The sequence below is a fragment of the Opisthocomus hoazin genome, chromosome 9, assembly GCF_030867145.1.
Source record: "Opisthocomus hoazin isolate bOpiHoa1 chromosome 9, bOpiHoa1.hap1, whole genome shotgun sequence".
In the NCBI taxonomy this organism is placed as follows: domain Eukaryota; kingdom Metazoa; phylum Chordata; class Aves; order Opisthocomiformes; family Opisthocomidae; genus Opisthocomus; species Opisthocomus hoazin.
Genome location: NC_134422.1, coordinates 3787409 through 3807924, shown reverse-complemented (window position 1 = coordinate 3807924; position 20516 = coordinate 3787409).

Here is a 20516-nt window from a genome sequence, read left to right as displayed (position 1 = left end):
AGCGTCAAGAGAAAATGCAGTCTTCCCGTGATGTTTCTGCTGACCTACTTGTTTTATCTTCTGTGTTTGCTATAGGTAGGATCTCCACTGGAGCAAATTTACAGGGAACAGCAGTGCTGACCAACTTCCCTCCGCTTCAGGAGTGCATTGTTCTTGATCCAATCTGGCTCAGGAATGGATGAAAAAGTTACTTTTTCTGCATTTTCCTTTTAGGCCACCATACCATCAGGGTCCAAGCACCCACACTTGAACAGCTTAACTTGGCTGGCACTGGCAAGAAGATTAAATCATATGAAATGCACAGCATATCTACACAGCCTTAGTTTTGAGAAAGTCCAGTGCAAAATGCAATCCGATGGATAACAATGCAAGAAAAGAGCTAATGTTCATTAACATAGAGAACTAGATTTAAGTATTTTGTACTTGCACATTCTAACACACCACCAAAAACATTGCTATTTTTTGTTGTAGGTTTTTGCTGATTTACTTTACTTTGAACATGTGCTATTTAGGATTGTTTCCAACTGATTTTAGACTCTGTAACAATCCCAAGCAAAGCAGTGACCAAGCTGCAGGAAAGGCTGTCAAAGGTACAAGACAAAACTGGTTTATTCTTTACCTTTGCTTTTTATTCCACAAACACCCCTTCTGTAGAAGTGAGCCATAATACATACGCACAACACAGATATGCAAGCACACAGAACTTGTGCTGCAATTTTAAAATTTATTTAAATGAAATGTAAATAAATTTTAAATATTAGGAAGAAGTTACAGGTGCTCAGGGAGAAGTTATTTGTATTTTATGGGATTCATTTTCCGCACAGTATGTGTAGGGAATTAGCTACAAAACTTTCCATTATTACCCAGCAAAGTTGCCTGTTTAATTCTCCTTGTGTTGTTAAGAAGATTTACCTCTCTGTGTTGTTTTAATATTTAAAATATCAGAGAGTGTGTTGGGTAGGGTAAGAGGGATGGCAGCGTACTCTTGGCTGTTTTGGATGAGGTTCACCAGGATGTTTGTAGGCTGTATCCAGCACAGGTCTGCCAGGAGTTACGAGGGTCAGTCCAGCCTTGCAAGGCTGTCACCTTGCAGAGACTGAGCTCGGGCAGGTCCAACAGAGGCACAGGGGAAGAGGATGAGGCTGTACTATCACAATCACATTGCACAAGAAAGAGTGACCAGAGGTCCAGCCAGCACTAACAGGAGCCAAGCATGCTCCCTGCCCTCTGCTCTGATCCATCAGGCGCCTGCTCAGACATACAACAGCCTGCTCTCCATCAGCAAGAACCCATTGCCGTCTCAGTACTCTTCTCCTAAGTTCCAAAAGGCTTCACTCACTCTCTCTTTTTCTTAGAGGCATCTATGGTGAAAAACAGAACTAATGAAAACAAAACTTACTGAACACAAAGTGCCTTTGCACTCAGCAAAGGTTTGTGAGCCCAATGCACTTGTATTGAAACAGGAAATCAAATTTGCAAGCGCATTCGAAGTGCACATTAGCTAATCTAGCAATTGTGCCATAGACAGTTCAACCAAAACCGCAGGGGTTAAGAGCTCTATATGCACTTCTGTCAAACTAAGCATCTGTATTGCAGATACACAGTGTCACCTGTAATCGAGTGCAGTATTGCCTCAGTAATATAGCACCAAACCCCTGCGTACAAATCCTCAGAGCAGGCAAGATCAAAATAAGCATGAGTTGGGCCTAATGCAACAGAGATTCGTTAATAGGACCTAGATGATTTATCTACCACATCCTAGAAGCACTGCATTCCTGTTTTTAGCCTTCCCTTTGCTCGCTAGTTACAGCGCCTAAACTCACCTGTGGAGGAATCACAGGTTGATCTATCCCAGAAACACACCCTGCACCAGTAATACAATGCAACAAACAGATACTGCACAAGCTCAGCAAGTGTTCTTTGGGATCTCTCGCTCATCTCATTTCAGCCTAGATACATTTCTACTATAAGTATTTTTGCTAAATCCCATGGAAAATTCTCATTCTGAATCTATTGTCACTTATAACAAGACTGAAATGACGCTTTGTTTGACACTATCCCCCCATCAAAATTCAAAACATTGCTACAGGAAAAACTCATCATGAGACGAGATAAAAATGTGCAAGGCACCATAGATAAAGAGTAACTATTAATACAGTACCTGTTATTTTTCCCTAAAAGCAAAAAAACAGCAAGTTGGCCCCAAAAATAGAACAGTCACAGAATAAAACCTGCCCATGAGCTCTTTCCTTGTGTGCCCTTCTCAAAATGTTTTCCATGCGACTTTTGTTTATTCCTCATCTAATTTTGGAATGTGGTCTCTCACAAAATGAGGAGATTAACTCATTCTATAGCCCTGAGTTTGTAGTGAATCATGTGGTTAGATCTCATATAACAACTCTGACCTAAGATAACACAAACTTGTGTGTCAAGGAACCCTTGGATCTTCAGTGACAGAACAGAGCCCTGAGGCACACAAAACATTTTTAAAGCTTCTGTGTTTTCTTCAACTTCATTATTACAAATGGTGATTTTTAGCATACATTTTTGTGGAAGTTAAAATAAAAGACCTTTTTTCCCCCCACATATTTTGCAGACTAAGTCCCATCATGAATTCAAAAGGTTTCATTAAAGACTAATTGAACAGCAGATCACATGACCTAGTGGACTATGTTCTAAGTCAGGGAGCAGACTCAGGTATGATTCTATAAAGAAGAAAAGTCAACAACTTTGAACTGGGAGAACTGAAAAAAACATGATTCAACAGTTATATATGCTAAACCTAATCAAAACACTTAAGCAACACTGATGAAAACTAGTTTGGTCATGTATTCTACTTCCACGCTACTATACACTTCCCACTTTACCAGAAGGCATGGAATAGTACCTGCACAAAAAAGGGAAGGTAGCCCAGCGTACTGAAACAAAGTTTCACCAGAAAGATTTAGCTTACAGAAATATTTGATGTTGATAAATCCATTTAATTAAGGCTCTCGTGTATCAAAGTAGAAAAAGATCGGCAACAATAAATAGGAAACTAGAGTCCATACACGATTGGTGAGTGGGGCAAACAACGCAGGAGAAAACTGCTGGAACCTAGAGTTGTCTGTTTTGTTTGGTTGGGTTTTTGAAGGTGCAAGTTATAATGTGGAAAAAGTGCCCAATGCTATCCCTGTTTTGTTTATGGAAAAAGCAAAATGAGAAAGCAATATCATAAGTAGATGGTAGAACTAGAACATAGAACTAACTAGAAGCTAATGTGTCCTAAGAAATTTTTTTTAAAAAACCCCACCCCTGGACAAGCAAAAATGGTGAAGTATATAGAATCATAGGTTAGTTTGGGTTGGAAGGGACCTTTAAAGGTCATCTAGTCCAACATCCCCGCAATGAGCAGGGACATCTTCAACTCCATCAGGTTACTCAGAGCCCTGTCCAACCTGACCTTGAATGCCTCCCGAGATGGGGCATCTACAGCCTTGTTGGGCAACATGTGCCAGTGTCTCACCACCCTCAGGGTGAACAATTTCTTCCTATATCCAGTCTAAATCCACCCTCTTTCAGTTTAAAACCATTACCCTTTGCTCTATCACAACAGGGCCTGCTAAAACATTTCTCCCCATATTTCTTTTAAGCCCCCTTTAAGTACCAAAAGCGACATCTGTCAGCCTGACCTACATCTGGGACAAAGTAATGCAATGGCTAATACAAGACACAATTTAATAAAGGGTTAGGCATAGTATAATTAATAGGTTTTTGGAAAGCTAACCATACAGCAGGAACCTGGTCTTTTTAATGAAATTATGAGTTTGAGTGACAAAGGTAATACTGTGTTTATGCAATACATTTCAGTGAAGCATCCGACCTCCTTCTACATGACATTTTGATTAAGAAGCCACAGTAAAGAACAATCAACCCCCCACACATTAAATGGCTTGAAAATTGGCTATGCCTCAAAATGCAGCTGTGAATGGGGTATCCCAACTAAACAGTTTTAGAGAAGCCTTGCAAGAGTGAGGTCTTGACTCTAGAATATCAACCAAAAGTAAGAAGAAAAGGTACAATTATGATTTAGTCAATTGTCAAAGTGTTGAGTTTGGAAAAGAGAAGTAATGATTAGGAAGTTTGACTAATACAGAGGTTTCTGGATTTTTCTGGGAAACCAGCCTTTTCAGGAAAGGCAGTGCTGGCAATAAAAATATCCCCAGACATTTCAAGCCCCAGCAGAGCACATGATACACACCAACCTTGCAGTAAGTGTGCATATAGCAACTACTCAAACACTGCACACGCACTTCTGGTGTCAGCTCCTGATAAGCAGTCAGAAGAAATGAGAGAGTTTTAGAGAAGACTCCTGAGAATGGTCAGGAGACTAAATAAGAAATATTTCATAGTTGTAGGCTGATCTAACCACAATCAATAAATATCTTTGATGAGAAACAAACCCCAAACTAGAAACTGCGGTCACTTCATGTCAGCCAAGAGGGATTCAACACCTCCCAAGAACTAGTACCCCAAACTAGATGAAGACTAAAAATACGGTAATATTTAAAAAAATGTTTCATTAATTAAACTTTCAGTGCCCACTATTGTTTGTGGTCTTCCTAACATCAAAAATAGTATCATCACAGTTTCATATCTTTCTAAAAAAAATACAATATATGCTACAAGTAAAATCTGGTTCTCAGTTTTGACACAGAAATTACTTCAGCGAATAGCCTACAGCCTATAACAGGTGAAAAGATAGATACCACCCTAAGAGGTGTGTCTGAGAGGTGACAAATCTCTCTCCACTTATTATAGATGTAGGCTGGCTAGATAACTACACTAAATGCTTTTTCAGGTGGCTGAAATTACATGAAATTAATCCCATCTTAAATTATATTTTATATTCCCAAAGCTTTGTGGTAAAACCAAGAAAACGGACAACATGCAACTCCTAAAACTGAAGTTGAAAACAGTCTCCATCTTCTCATTCACTGAGATGGTTTTTTTGTACATCATGGCATACGGTGTCTCCTGTTCTTCATTAAGGCAGAAATTGGTGTACAGATCTGCCTGTAACAAATTCTTTTTGATCCATCTTCAAGCCAACAGACACTTCTGAAGACAATACCTACTAAGCCACCAATACAGCTCCAAAATCCTTTCCAGGAATTTGCACAGTGTCTAGGCCAGCAGTTTCCATAATATGGAGGTGCCATTACAACTTCAACAAAAGCATCAGGCAGCATCAACATCCCCTCTCTCTCCGTCCTGTTTTCCCCATCATGTCTTCTCTATGTGAATATGGGGAATATGCAAAAATGAAAAGTTTTCGTTGACTTGGAACCGCCAAGGATCACTAATATTCTTTTTCTCAAAAATTTAATGTAATTCTTTTGAACTACTGTTACATTAGTTCCTATAATTCTAATTATCAGCATTTACAACACATTAAATGAAGGTGCTGTAATATCTAAGCTGCTTCCAGGACAGACTCTATCCCAAATGATAAATCTCCTAATACCTGTTTCTTTAAGCTCAAAGCGATACCACTGGACAACAAGGCACAAAGAGTGTTTTCCCATTCCTTATCTCCTATAGCTTTTTTGTGCCTATCTGCTCTGAAGTAGATTCTTCTTTTCACTAGAACTACAGTATTTAAATAAGGTTAAAAAGCAGTCCTGACCTCTGTCTTTGCCCTGCTCCCCACTTCATTCCCTGTTGCAACCTAATTAGTATAAACACTAATAAACCAAAGATAACAGTGTAGGTGGACATGTGCAGATGTGTACTCAAGCTCAGATTCTCTTCTTGACTAGCATCACCCATTATAAATCCAGCAATTCCAGTCTCAGGAATAGTTCCACACTCTTGTAAAGATATATTATCTGTTTTTCCTTAGCTCTGTAATGTCATATGGACACTAGATCTTTCTTTTTCTTTTTGAGGTTGTAAACTTACTTTTCCCATGATTTTTGATCTAGCATTTTTAATTATTATGACAATATAAGAAGAAAAAATAATACTCAAGCCGAATTAGACTGGCTTTTCATTTGTCTTTTGGTATTTGTATATTTAAATGAACAGTGGCATTTGTCTGGTTTAAATTAATTGCGGTGTCCCAGTCACACAATCCAGAGATTTTTCTGTAGTGCAAGAAGAAGAAACAAGAAGGAAATAAAAGCCGAGACTAAAGCAGAAAAAAGGCTCCTTCCACTGCCTAACCTATTCCCTATGACTTTTCCTACTTTTCTCTGGCATTTATGAGTCATGCAGATGATGGGCTTTTTGATGAGATGTTCAATTTTGTAACTTGAAGAGCATTAAAAATATTATCACAGCTCAAGAGATCTCAATTGGCATCACGAGAACGTAAATAAAACATTAATTATACTGATAATAAGATTTCAGCTACTATTAGAAGTCTGGTAATTTGCCAGTGGTAAAAAGCGCCCGTATTCACACTCAGGAGATACTTCAGATTTCATACTGAAAATGAACTGGAGGGGAAAAAAAAAAAAGAAAACCACATTTTTCAAATTTTATTTATCAGAATGTACTAGCTGGAGTTATGGCACAAGGTACATTTTTACTTTGACCTTCTTTAGCATAAGCACCTTTGCAACAATGTCCTCACCTGTATCTAGCTAGGGAATACATCTCACACTTCTTCCTCACCAAAATACATGAAATGTCTCTACTTCCTAAATCTTTCATCACATTTACTAACAGTCACAGTCAAAGCCAAGTATTTGCCCAAATGTTTAAGGTCATAAAAACTGACTCATGGTTTTGCTCCAGACTATACCAGGTTAAAAGAGATCTTACATCCTCCATTTTCTCACATTAATTTTAGAAATAAATTCTTTGCAGAACTACATATCTCAAATTTGTCTTTATTACAAGGGTTTCTTATTTCACAGATGTCATCCAAGAGCAAAAGAAGATTTTTGTCTTGAATTATTCAAATAACCTTAAAAAATCTTCTGTGTGAAGATGAGGTGAAGATCACTATGTAAAAACAAGTGAGAAAATATTTTCCTTGTGGGCATTTTCAAAAGATCCTCCATTTATATGTATAGATAAAAAAACTTTTCAAATAAAACAGAGTTCTCAAGGAATAAACCATATAATAAAATTAATGACAGCAATCCTTTCCTTTTCACAGTAAAACCCCTCTTTTCATTTAGATTCAGTAAGCCCAGATTCACCACCTTTATCCAAAGCCACCCCCTACCACAGTACTTACCAAGGACACCAGAACATCTGCTTTGCGACTCTCCCAGCAGAGAAAAGCCATCTGCACGTCATGGTGGGCAGGCCTGGAACCCATCAAGTCCACCACATACCCAGAGAAGTGAGTTTTGCAGAAGGGCTGCCTGAACCTGGATTCTCAATTACCAAGAACACCTGAAGGAATAACATTAATGAGCTATATTAAATAAAGCAAAAAGTAGCCAAAGGTTCTTTTGGCTCATAAATCATTACCATCCCTCTTCTAGGGAGAAAATCATAGAAAAACTTTTTTTTCTACCTATATATCAACTGCAATTTAAGTCCCCACAATTCCCTGCATGGCTGAAATGGCTTAATCTGCTTCACCTGACAGCATTTTACTCCATCCTCAGCAGCTGAGGCAAAGCATAACGACCTGGGAAAAGCCAGATGCCCTTCCTAAGCTTCAGGGTAGGAGTTCAGTGCCCTCGTTCCCTGACAAGTGCTGCGTGTGATATTGCTCAGTATCTTCTGAAGTCTCCCAGTCCAGCTCCCCAAAAGGAGGGCTTTAATCCCATAGCTTCCCTGTATGGCACACAGCCATACTGAACATGGTCGCATTTTATTTTTCCAAGGATAAAGATTGTTCAAGGCATCTGACGCTACACTTAAATAATTCATTCACTGGTATTACTTATTCATCGGCTCTGGAGTTATCTTGCTTTGCTGAAGTACCTGGTTGCTGTTGCTCGGAGAAGAAAACATGCCATTTTCTTTGTTTTAGTTGAGATTTTGTGACTCTTGCAAGCAGCTGATTGAGTAGCGCTAATATCCCATAATGTGTGTTGCCAAGTGTTTGAATGTAAGCGTTCTTTCTGCACGCAGGTACTGAAAGCAAAGCACATGCTGCCAGGTCCTGCGCTTGACTCTCCAAGGTCTGGCCAAGCTCTGAATTTCTGGGGGCACGGGGGGGCTCTGGAAGTCCCTTCCCAGGGCCACAGTACACGTTCAGTGCCGTACAGGAGGATTATTATCTCTGATGGTTGTGATGTTTGGGCGTGTGAGGTACACATCTCATCTACACTGCTCCCAGAGTAATAACAATTAAAAACCTTCAGTTTGAAACAGCTCCTTGATCTGGAGGTGTAACACAGAGCAGCCTGAGCTCCTTGCGTGTTACAGTAGAAGGGAAATACCGGATGCCTTTTATAGCTTATGGCTATAATATTTTCGTCTGGGAACAGAATCACAGAATCACAGAATCACAGAATAGTAGGGGTTGGAAGGGACCTCTGTGGGTCATCTAGTCCAACCCCCCCGCATAAGCAGGGTCACCTACAGCAGGCTGCACAGGACCTTGTCCAGGCGGGTCTTGAATATCTCCAGAGAAGGAGACTCCACAACCTCCCTGGGCAGCCTGTTCCAGTGCTCCGTCACCCTCAGAGAGAAGAAGTTCCTCCTCATGTTCAGACGGAACTTCCTGTGCCTCAGTTTGTGCCCATTACCCCTTGTCCTGTCACTGGGCACCACTGAAAAGAGCTTGGCCCCATCCTCCTGACACCCACCCTTCAGATATTTGTAGGCATTTATAAGGTCCCCTCGCAGCCTTCTCTTCTTCAGGCTGAACAAGCCCAGTTCCCTCAACCTCTCCTCGTAGTGGAGATGCTCCAGTCCCCTCACCATCCTTGTAGCCCTCCGCTGGACTCTCTCCAGTAGCTCTTCATCCTTCTTGAACTGGGGAGCCCAGAACTGGACACAGTACTCCAGATGAGGCCTCACCAGGGTAGTGTAGAGGGGAAGGAGAACCTCCCTTGTCCTGCTGGCCACACTCTTCTTGATGCACCCCAGGATCCCATTGGCCTTCTTGGCAGCCAGGGCACACTGCTGGCTCATAGTTAACCTGTTGTCCACCAGGACTCCCAGGTCCCTCTCCGCAGAGCTGCTCTCCAGCAGGTCCACCCCAAGCCTGTACTGGTGCATGAGGTTGTTCCTCCCCAGGTGCAGGACCCTGCACTTGCCCTTGTTGAACCTCATCAGGTTCCTCTCTGCCCAGCTCTCCAGCCTATCCAGGTCACGCTGAATGGCAGCACAGCCTTCCGGTGTATCTACCACACCTCCCAGTTTGGTGTCGTCAGCAAACTTGCTGAGGGTACATTCTAACTCTTCATCCAGGTCGTTGATGAAGAAGTTAAACAAGACTGGGCCCAGTACTGACCCCTGAGGGACACCACTTGTCACCAGCCTCCAACTAGACTCAGCGCCGCTGATGACAACCCTCTGAGTTCTGCCATTCAGCCAGTTCTCTATCCACTTCACCGACCACTCATCCAGCCCACACTTCCTCAGCTTTCCCAGGAGGATATCATGGGAGACTGTGTCGAAAGCCTTGCTGAAGTCAAGGTAGATAACATCCACAGCTCTCCCTTCGTCTACCCAGCCAGTCATGTCATCATAGAAAGCTATCAGGTTGGTCAGGCATGATTTCCCCTTGGTGAATCCATGCTGACTACTCCTGATAACCTTCTTTTCTTCCACTTGCTTGATGATGGCCTCCAGGATAAGCTGCTCCATCACCTTTCCCGGGATGGAGGTGAGGCTGACCGGCCTGTAGTTCCCTGGGTCCTCCTTCTTGCCCTTTTTGAAGATTGGAGTGACATTGGCCTTTCTCCAGTCCTCGGGCACCTCTCCTGTCCTCCAGGACCTCTCAAAGATGATGGAGAGTGGCTCAGCAATGACATCCGCCAGCTCCCTCAGCACTCGTGGGTGCATTCCGTCGGGGCCCATGGATTTGTGGACATCCAGATCGCTTAAGCGATCCCTCACACAGTCCTCCTCGACCAAGGGAAAGTCGTCCTCTCTGTAGGCTTCTTCTCTTACCTCCGGGGCCTGGGATTCTTGAGGGCCAGTCTTAGCACTGAAGACTGAAGCAAAGAAGGCATTCAGTAGCTCTGCCTTCTCCGCATCCTCCGTCACCAGGACACCCGCCTCATTCAGCAGCGGCCCCACGTTGTCCCTAGCCTTCCTTTTGCTGCTGATGTAGTTGAAGAAGCCCTTCTTGTTGTTTTTGACATCCCTTGCCAGCTTCAATTCCAGGTGAGCCTTGGCCTTCCTCGTCGCATCCCTGCATGCTCTCACTACGTTTCTGTACTCTTCCCAAGTGGCCTGTCCCTCTTTCCACATGCCATGCACCTTTCTCTTCTGCCTGATCTCCGCTAGAAGCTCCTTGTTTAACCATGCAGGTCTCCTGCCTCCTTTGCTAAATTTCTTTCTCAGGGGGATGCATTGCTCCTGTGCATGGAAGAAGTGTTGTTTAAAAAGCGACCAGCACTCATGGACCCCCCTGCCTTCGAGAGCCCTGGCCCACGGGATTCCTCCCAGTAGCTCCTTGAAGAGGGCAAAGTCAGCCCTCCTGAGGTCCAGGGTTTTGATCCTGCTTATCGCCCTGCTTCCTCCATGCAGGATCCTGAACTCCACCATTTCATGGTCACTGCAGCCGAGTCTACCTCCAACCTTCACGTCCTCCACCAGTCCCTCCTTGTTTGTTAATACAAGGTCCAGCAGAGCGCCTTTCCTTGTTGGTTCCTCCACCACTTGCATCAGAAAGTTATCATCGATGCTCTGTAGGAACCTCCTGGATTGCGCCTGCCTAGCTGTATGGTCTCAGAACAGCCAACCAGCAGAAGCTGTGCTGCAAGAGCAGGAAAGTTGTGTTTGTCAGTGCACAGAGCTGGGAATGACAAAACTTCACAGGTTTTGTAAACCTCACCCTCTGGAATAAAAGTGTATTTTTGGACTATAGTATTTTATTACATCTTTTCTATTCCATGCTTACACACGCTATTTCTGATATTTAACATCTATGAGAAACAGAATAAAATGTTGATTCCCCAGATGTGAATGGATAATATTTCTGACAACTGCCATCTCCTACATCATTGTTCTTCTGTATGAATAAATAATCCAAAAATGGCAATCAATCACATATTTATCTATGTTAGAAGGGGAAGCATAAAGGACTTTTTCAAAATTTCTCCAAAGCGCAGAAATTTTGAGTTTTTCACTATGAACATAATGAGGACTGCAGTGTTAAAACTGAGACTTTCTTATTTACGGAGGTAATGCACAAGGTGTGATACCTTCCTGCAAAGAAGACCCCGATACCCCAAGATATATTTAAGAGGAAAGTTAAACTACAACAGAGGGATGACCCTACTGCCTGATCTTGCAAGGGCACGGCACTGAGAAAGTCCCCACTTACTGCAGTGGTTTTTGCACCATATGACTACGCACTGAAGTTTCCAGCATCGAAAAAAAAGGTTTGCAAGGCTTAACTCACCAGATCAGACATTTCTCTTGCAGTTAAAAGTTGGCTTGTGATGAAGGCTTCAGTCTGGGAACAATCTTTACCCACTTGAAGGGGAAAAAACCCCAACATCTTACTACTAGGCACTGTTGTTATGGTGATATAAATTGCATTTTATCAGTTTCAGCTGTTTTTTTTCCTGGCCTGTACATAAAAATCTCTTTTTAAACTGAAGACCTTCAACGTTTACTAGCCAAATTTTGCTATCAGTTACACATGCAACCCTATTAATGTTAATGAGATGGTTGAATTTAAGCACGGGTAGAATTTGATCTTTACCCTATTATGTTGTAGGCTGTCTAGATATTTGTCTGTTTTAACTTAAAATCTATTTAGCAATTTCTTCTTTATAATGAGAAGTCTTACAAAACCATATCATAAAATGCCGAAGGTATAACACCACCAGGTCAGGACCGTATCTTCTCTCTGAAAATGGCCACTGCTGGGTGTTTCCTAGAGAGAACACAAAGCCTTGAAATGAGCTACTATAAAATAGTTTGCCTAGAGAAAAATATTTGCGACCTGACTCTCTTATGGCTTATGCTCTGAACCATGAGTTTTTCCATTCCTTCCAGACTTTTTAAAAAAAGGTTCTTATAGTCAAATCTCTAAATGACAGTCAAATTTTGCAGCCACAAAGAGGCATGCGCAGTGTGTGCACAACAGTTTCCACTAATACACAATTACTAGATATATTTACCAGCCATTTACTTTGTTAAGGTTGCAATTCATCCCACAGTAGTTCAAAAGCAAAGCCTCCTTTTCGGATCATCTCACATTACAACCCTGGCCACAGTTTTTTCATCATTTCTAGTTTAAGAAAAGTTAACACTCAATTACAATGAGCTTGAACTCAGGAACTGCAGCAATAAGAGCCTTTTTGTTTTCTTTTTCTGCCTATCTCTGCCTTTTTCTCACCCACACATTGCTTAAAGAACGTCAGTGCTGAAAAATCAAGTGTTTAGACCTGAAGAACTCTGGACAGTCTTAACTCTGTACCCTGGTAATTTTTATGATGCAGCATTTATTTGCCTGATCCCTTCTTTACAGGCCTTTCCTTATTCAGTTCACAACAAACATTTGCTCTGAGGAAGTATTACGATTAGATAAAAAATAAGAATTGCTTATGATAATTGTATACTCTGTGTAATAACATAATAATAATTTTATATAAATATATTTAATATCTCTGATGTCTATCGATCTCACTTGTTGTACGAGTTGGACAGTATATAAAAAATGCAAAAACGAAATGCATCACCTCTATCACAGACTCTGGCTGGGTGTGAAGCGAGTTACCTAACCCAAACTATTCCCTGCAGGCTGTTATTTCTGGGTCCCTAACTTTCTGGAGCAGCAAGCATGAGCTCCTTCCCAGCTGCAGCTAACGTGTGCTCCAAACATGGTGACTATAGCGTCATGATCTGCGTGCTACCTGGGAGTCGGTCTCCAATAACGTTCCCATGATATAGCTCCTCATCTATTAGCAGAGAAATTGCTGTCCCCGCTGGGGGGTTGTGACAATTAACTAACATTTCGAAAGCACTCGGATATTTTACAGGTATACACCGCTGAATAGCAAAGGAAACAAGTTAGTAACAGCATCTTCAGAGTCAGGTTTGAAGAATGTGCAATATGCGAGACGCTCAGATATACGGTGAGCTGCATGGATAATGTACAGGCTGAAGAGCTCCCATTCTGTGCACTGATCGAAAGGAAAATATTACAAGCTTGTGTGATTTCAGCTGGTGTCGTAATGCAGAAGCAGAAAATGCAAGGGCTACTTTAATTATATCAGGTTGGCAGTATCTGACTTTGCAGCCTGAATGTTTTCAATGTAATTTTTGGTTTAATAAACTGGATTGGTGGTATACAAATGGTTGGTTCTTCCAAGAAGGAGCATTTATGAAGCACGGTTTCCTCCTCTCTCCAGCATGGATTCCTCACTTTGTCACAGCTGAACTGATGATGCAGCTTTTTCTTCACTACTTTGAGCCTAACCCACCTACCCAACTGTCTACTTTCACGAAATTTATAAGAAATTAGTAGTGTTATGACCTTTAATCTCAGTGGCTAGAATTGACCAACAATGTTAGAAACTATCAGGAAAAAGCAGACACAGTTATATACATCTCATTTCCTTAGGAACAGATTTACAAATCTTGGTCCAGCAGCATCAGAACTGCTTGGCATGCTCCATATTCTCATTTCTCAAACCATTCCATCACATCTTCCTCCTTTCACAGCCCTTTATTCATGTACTTGTTGCTTCTCTTCCCAGGCACTTCATTATGGCATCACCAGGCCTGAATCCTCGTCCTTCCTTCCACACTGGTTCTTGTCCCAGATACTAACCCTGTCCCCAGAATCTCATTGTTCCCCCACATACCAGTAGCCCGGCCAGTGCCAAGTCCATAAATACCTTGTTCCCACCTATTTCCAGTTCTTCACTCAGCATTCAGCCCCACTGTCTTTGCCTGATCTACACCTTCTCCCCATCTTAAGTCTCTCAGACTTCCAGTTCTGACTCCCATCCACTTCTGATCTGCACTCCCAGACAGGACTTGTCGCATGAGCACATCAGCCATAGACAGCAGATGCAATGGGCTTGGGCCCACCAATCTTGGGCAGATCCAGGAGCTATGCAAGGTACAAACACAGTCTGTGAGGATGGACTCTTTGGATATCCTACCTAGAAAAAGTCCCTACCTTGAATATTCAGTAGGTTTGTGATGGTTTGGGTGAATTTGCACAAGGCCTATAGCAGATAAAGTCCTGCAACTACAACCTGTCTAACTCAGAAGTTGATGAATGCACACCATATCATAGGGGTATGGTGGCTTCTGTGTGTTACTACTTGCTTATACTCCTTCAGTAGCAAGAAGCACCAGTTTCTGCACAGCGGCAATCTTATGGCAGTTTGCCCTGTTAGAGTGAAATTCCTCCTGTGAAAATGAGCGGACAGAGCTGCTCCGTTCTGTAAAGCTGGCATTTTGGGTGGAGAACAGAAACAAGCCCATCTCTCCACCTCCCTCTCCTATAGAATTCAATCTACATTTGTCTTCAAATCCAGTAACACAGGGCTCTGAGGGTTCACACAGATGTCACATTTTAAGTGGTCCAACCTGCCTTTCTCTTAATTTAAATAGTCAGTGGCTCCTCTGGATTTCTTGTCAGACTTTGTCCCAAGCTTGACTGGAACTTCTTGCTGGAGAAGTCCCAGGTATCTAGTGGCTGCTGTTATCCTTGAGAGATGGCAGCAGCAAACAATTGTCCTTCAAGCTGTGCTCCATGGGCTGGAAGGCATAGGAGGTGTGGTCCCTGCCCTCCCTTCCTTATGAGTTTCAGGTTAGGCACTACAGAAATCCCTCTGTTACTACCTTCCACACATACTTGTCCTTCCAAAGCTGTTGAGATGATGTCTCAAGAGGTCAACAGGACCACAAGAAGACTCTCATTAAAGAACTTTCTTCCCAGCAGGCCTGGACACTTCATACAGTCAGGGAAGCAAGATACAAAGGCATGAGGCTTTGAAGGTCTCTCTGATGAAGCAGCTGTGGACATCTTGTGAGTCTTGTGCCCGGCTTCTGCAAAGTGGTGCAAAATAAATGAAAGTTGTAACATAGGCATTAAGCAGTCAGCGAATACACCACCGTACTAGAAACAATCAAAAGAAATTAAAGAGCTGGGATAGAAGAACACAGAAGCTGTAAGGGCTTGTGGGAGTTGAAATGCTCTGGAAATAGGGGGAAAACCAGATAAATGCTTAAATGGCCTTTGCATGTACAAGCAGTGCAGACCAGGGTAAAAAGAAAACCAAAAACACTGCCAAAGTTACCTTTAATTCAAAAAGTAATATGATGAGCTACATTTGTGTAAGAATATTCAGTTACAAAAGACAAGGGCTGCAACTATGAAACTACTATGTAGAACCAGAGATTTTGGCATAAACATGGAAACAGAATTGATAGCATAAAGATTTTAAAGAATAAGTAACAAGATATGATTAGGGACTAAGGGTTGGCTTATTTAAGGACCTCGCTAACAGCACCACAGTTCGTGATCTGAACCCAAATCATGTCCAGAATCTGAATAGAACACCCAAAAGAGTGCAGAAATTCCACTTTAACAGAGAATCACAGGCTTATTTAATCCTTCACAAAACATTTTGAAACTATCACCCAAATAAAGCTAACCTGTCCTGAACAGGGGTTAAGAAGGGACAGACGAGCCCTTAAATCATGGACCTACCATGTAGCAAAAATACTGCAGAAGAAGAAATCCAAGAATATTAGGCCTATGAAGTTCAGATTCCACCAGAAATACATCAAAGCACATCTGCCTATGCTGCAACACGGAGTACAAGACCTAGGATGTGGTATAGATGTTAGAAATGTGATGCGTTGCCTTATACTACAGGAACTTGGAAAGCCTGCGCGTCATGGATAGAGAGGATGAAACAGCATTTCACTTTTAAAAGAATTCTTCACAGACCCCTTCCAAAAGGCCTGATAACAAATGGGAAAGTGGTGCAGAGGGAAGCTAAGTCAGGTCAGAGAGCTGGCATATCATCTAGCTGCCTGCTCCTGCTACCTAAGCAAGCTACTGTGCTCCAGTTTAGCTTCCTGGAGGAACAGAAAGCAAAGTTGAACACCTTGAGATTTTCAAAAGTTGCGTTAGCGACTGAGTTTTGAGATGATATGACAGTAAAACCCAATCATCCATAAAGATGGTATGAATGCCATTATTTTATAACTCTGTGGTCACAGACCCATATGAAGACCCGTAATTCATACATCTTGAGGATCCTAAACCTCAGTTTCTACATGCCGAAACAAAGAAGGAAACATGGCTTCAGTCTATGGGCATAAACACTGTCATGTCTGCATTTCTTTGAAATAAACATTATAAGCCACGATACTGTCACTAACAAAAGGAGTTTGTCAAACAAGCTCCACAGTAACTATAGTTTTTTAGTTTACAAATATGTGAGAGGTGAACTCAACATAAATCTGGGAAAAGGTTGATGATTGCAAGCATACTCTCCAGAGCCTCTGGGAAAAGCACGTGAAGCAAAGTTCAGAGTCAGACTTTATACATATCTGTGTGTACATATATGTCATATATATAAACACAGGCAAAAAGAATTTATTCAACGGCGGTTAAAAGAAGCTTCGGCTTTAACTGTATTTTGTTATAAAAGTTGCAAAAACTTCCTGGTTACGTTTTCCCCAGAGCAAATGCCTTCTGCATATCGTTCTGGTGGTGTCAGATCAAATGTAGACAGTGATTTCCTGATTCTGGTCAGGACCTAAGAACCTTGAAAAGTTATCAAGGTTTTTCGCGTATTGCAGGGGCAAGGCGTGCTCTCCATCCTATGGCAGATGGAGGAGGTGTGAGCATGCGGGACCAGGTATAATTCTGGGCTTAACGCCTCAGAGACATGAAGGCTTGTTGGAGATGCAAAATGTACAAACCACTTCAGATGAAAGAGCCAATCTTGACGGCAAAAGAAAAGTTTTTGCAGCCATTGTCAAATTAAAGGCATAAATCTGGGCTTGTGTTGCATGAAAAGAAAAAAATTAAACCGTGCACTGATCCTGGACTGCTCTTCTCAACTCCTAGGACAACTTGTACCTGAGCCTGAGCTTGCAAACCTGCACAGCAGGGCTGGCTTGGCCATGCTGCAGCAAAGGGAGCAGCCTGCAGCAGAAGACAGGTATTGAGAAGTAAGAAGATCTCCACGATCTCCAGTCCAGTGGAGTAGAAAATAGTGTCAAAATAGTAAAAACTCTCAGAAGTGAGGGTGGTGTTTGCCTCCGACCGGTAATTAGCCTGAAGCACCTGCGTCTCCATGTTGCTGTGAATTGACTGTACATGGAAATTCACAACTATAAAAGGGCAGAAATTATCATGCCATCAGATGCTCATCACATTTATATTCATTTTAACAAATCCAGGATTGGCCATACACTTCTTACATATTTTATGATTTACCAGAATCTGCTTCAGTCTAAGAGATCTAATTCTTCCATTACACATATCACCCATCTTTCTGGCAGCATAATTTACATCTCAAACTGGAATAATTTTGCATACTTTTCATTTTAGCATTCTGACATCTTAAAAAAAAAAGTATAAAAATGCCTTAATTCTGTGGAGTAAATTATCATCAACCTTGGAAAAATGTCCTGGAAGTTATTAACGCTCTTTTTATGCATAGTTGTCTGTACAGTTTTGGTGTCTTTCTCCCCTCAGCTCTATGTAGCGACACATTAGCAAGAGTGTTGTAGAGCATATGAAATGTGAAACAGGACCAACACCATGAGGTTTATAAGAGCGTTTAACACACGACATGTAACTTGAGCGCTTTCCCAAGGGAATCGTGCAACCTGTGTTTACTCTCGGACTTTCTTCCACAGACAAGTTTCAGATCTTTCTGTATTCAAAGAATGTGTCCTTTACTGTTCAGTTCATTCACTGGAGTGACACACATCAGTGCTAAAACAACCTAAAAACTTCCAAAAAAGTATAATGTAGTGTTAAACAGGGACTTTGAAGGAAACCTGTGGTTCTGATTTCCTGTACTTGTCTTTATTTAAAATTAACTCTGAATGGTCATCAAGTAAATACTGATGTTTCTGGAATGTTACTCTCAGACTTCAGTGAGGTCTTGTTTATTCCTTGTTAATACTATCTGAGATGAATGCATTGGAAGCACTTAACCAGCACCAGCAACAAACTTCTGGTATATGCAAGCAGAAACAAAACACAGAAGTTGTCAACATACACAAGACAGAAAATTGTCCGCATTTTTGAAGGTGTTGAGTTTTGAATCATTTTAAAATAAATTCCCTATTTTTCTTCAATTTTTGAAGTCCAAGCTTTGTAAAAACTTCATACTTGCATGTTTTGTCAGTATTTTTAATATTAACTACGTACATAAAAATAGAAAATAAATAGTTTTTACAAAAACTAGATTGAGCTTATACTCTTTTTTCAGTAAGATATAGTTGGTGTATATACACAGAGGTAGAAAAAATAAAACAAAATAGAACTGTGTTTTGTAGTAGAAGTCAAATTCATGTTGGTGTGTGACCTGTTCATACCCAGCACAAGAAAAATCGTGGAAAGGTCCAATATTATTTAAACACAGGAATCAGGAGACCCAACTTCTGGTCAGACCTTGCCGTAGATGAACATCCCCCAGCACAGCTGCAGCCATAATTTCTAAAAGGAATGGGCTATTTAATGCTTAGCTGGGGTATACAGTAATGGCAGACCGGCATGGTAGATGCTGCATATACCCTTGTGCTGCTATAGAGGGAAGGGCACCTAAAGAGTGGGAGAAAACCATCTTGGCAGGGTGATTCCTATGCCTCCTGCATCCCTGCAAAGTGCCGTTTGCGTCTAGCTAGAGCCCATCAGCAAAAACTCTGGGAGCTTCGTAGGGTGCTCCATAACCTCTTTATCAGTGCTGCACTGCTTTGTTTGGTGCAGGAGACAAAACAAAGTTTTGCACTCTCTAATGCACAGCTGATGGGAAGACTCCTCTAACTGTACATATACAATGCGTCCTGGCTTGGCTAATCCTTTTATTCCTGGTACAGCCAGATCTGAGATCTCCTGAATGGCTGCAAACTTTTTAGGGGTGGATTTTACAATGGTAATCGGTGATTTCAGAGGAAATAAATCTGTCCCGTAGCCCATAGCTCCGTATAAAGCATCCCAAGAAATAAGTCAGGGAGACCGTCAGCAGTGAAGAGTGCTACATTTCATGTGCTGCCACAGAAATGCTTTCTTGCTGAGGTCTAATATTAATCTATTTCGTCCCTGACATCCAGTAAAACTACAGTGTAGCAAACGCTTTTAAAACATACATATTCAATAGCAGATGCAATAAAGTATTCGGAACCCTTGGTATGAAGAAGGTTCACACACACACACAAATATCTCTGAAACTCCAGTTAATCAAGGTGTCAAAGTAACTAAAGCAGTTTTACAGATTTTATTGAAAATAAATCACTTTATTATATACTGAAATATATATTATTGTTTCCCCATAGACTTCTACTATCCAGTTGCCTGCGTTTATTTTTTAAATAGAGTATCTCCTGCCCTCTTTAGTCCAGTTTTTATAACTACATTTACAAAGGAAATTCAGCATTAAAACTTATCTTTAGCCTGCCTTCTCCTATTGCCCTATGCAAATAGCCCATTATTAGCCATTTTCTGGCAGAAGTAGCTGAGAGGAAACAGAAGGGGAAATGATATAACTGCTCCGGAGCCGCGCGTTTCCTCTCTGCCCAGCTGTTTGCGGGATGACCTGACGGTTAACTGGGAAGCTACGAGGTGGCGTTGAACCTCAAAAGATTTGCACCTTTGTCTTCTCATTTCCCAGACCGAAGCTCCCATGCAGGAATGCATAAAACTTCACAGAACTCAGTCTGGGGAAGGTTAAAATGAGTGAAAGGAAATATTTTATTCAGTCTAATGGACATCCTAATAGATATTTATAGACTTCACAGAGAAACTTTTCACTGAATATTTTTTACTCCTGTTACTGAGTAACTGCTTTCTTTTTCAAGTATGGGATCTGGTTCAGATCTCAAATAGCCAGCTTGTTGTTAGACAATGCATTTCTTTAAAATTCAGAATTACATGAAGACTCCTATTATGTCATTCATTGGATAACTTTTCTTTTTTCAGCCATAGTGCACAGTTTCTAACAACTTAGTGCTATAAATGCACAAATAATCACGTCTATAAAGATATCACATCCACATGAAAATCTTCTCATTTATTTTTTTTCATCATTTATCCCTAAATGCAAAGCATGTCTAATACAGTCCATGTACATAAAAGAAATGTTTTTAGCATTTTGGACTGCTTTCTAAACTGATAAATTTCTCACTGAGAAATGTAAAATCTGCAGCAGTTCTCTCGAGATTACATT